The sequence below is a fragment of the Ovis canadensis genome, chromosome 11 (assembly GCF_042477335.2).
Source record: "Ovis canadensis isolate MfBH-ARS-UI-01 breed Bighorn chromosome 11, ARS-UI_OviCan_v2, whole genome shotgun sequence".
NCBI lineage: Eukaryota > Metazoa > Chordata > Mammalia > Artiodactyla > Bovidae > Ovis > Ovis canadensis.
The window spans coordinates 50,249,577-50,250,408 of NC_091255.1; the positions used below are offsets into that span (position 1 = coordinate 50,249,577).

General features: G+C 38.0%; 1 non-coding gene across 1 annotated transcript; it reads right to left on the reverse strand.

The window, feature by feature from the left end:
• Positions 1 to 526: 526 nt before the first annotated feature.
• LOC138415517 (U6 spliceosomal RNA) lies at positions 527 to 630 on the reverse strand. The gene has a single exon (XR_011247275.1). It is a non-coding gene; the product is annotated as a U6 spliceosomal RNA (small nuclear RNA).
• Between the last annotated feature and the right edge of the window lie 202 nt (positions 631 to 832).

Below are 832 nucleotides of genomic sequence, written 5' to 3' on the forward strand. Positions count from 1 at the left end.
CCGAATATTTCCCTCAACACGCCCATCGGCACTAGGTCTCATCGAACTTTGAAGTTTGTCTGTTGCTATTTTTCAAGTTTTGTCCTTTCAGTGGTTGAAAAAGTCCTCTCTGTTGCTTCAGTTTCCATTTCTTTCATCTTGAGTGAGACTGACCATCCTTCCCTAAATTTTTTCATTCTTTCTTGTTTTTTTGTTTAATTTTTATTTTATATTGGACTACAGTTGATTTACAATGTTGTGTTAGGTTCAGGCATACAGCAGAGTGATCCATTTATCCATATACACATATCCATTCTTTTTCAGATTCTTTTCCCATATAGGTTGTTACAGAATACTGAGTAGAGTTTCTAGTCCTATACAGCAGGTCCTTGTGGGCCATCTATCATGTACATAGTAGTGGGTATACGTTCATCCCACATTCCTATTTTACTCCCCCTATTACCATATTTTCCCTTTGGCAACTGTAAGTTTCTTTTCAAAGTTTGTGAGTCTGTTTTCTAAAAAGTTCATTTGTATAATTTTTTTAAAAAATATGTAACACTTCACGGATTTGCATGCATCCTTGCACAGGAGCCATGCTGATCTTCTCCATATTATTCCAGTTTTAGTATATGCACTGCCAAAGAGAGCTCCCTTCCTGTTTTTTATGAGCCACGTGTTCCTGCTCTTTACCTTTTTCCTCGCTGTGGGATCTTGTCCTTGCTGACTGGTGTGAGCTTTGGTCAATGTGGGAAGAAGGCCTTTCCTACATGAGTTACAAATGTCTTTTCTCAGTTGACCATTGTTCTTCCAACCTTGTTTACAGTGTTTTTTCCCCAAACAGATGATTTCC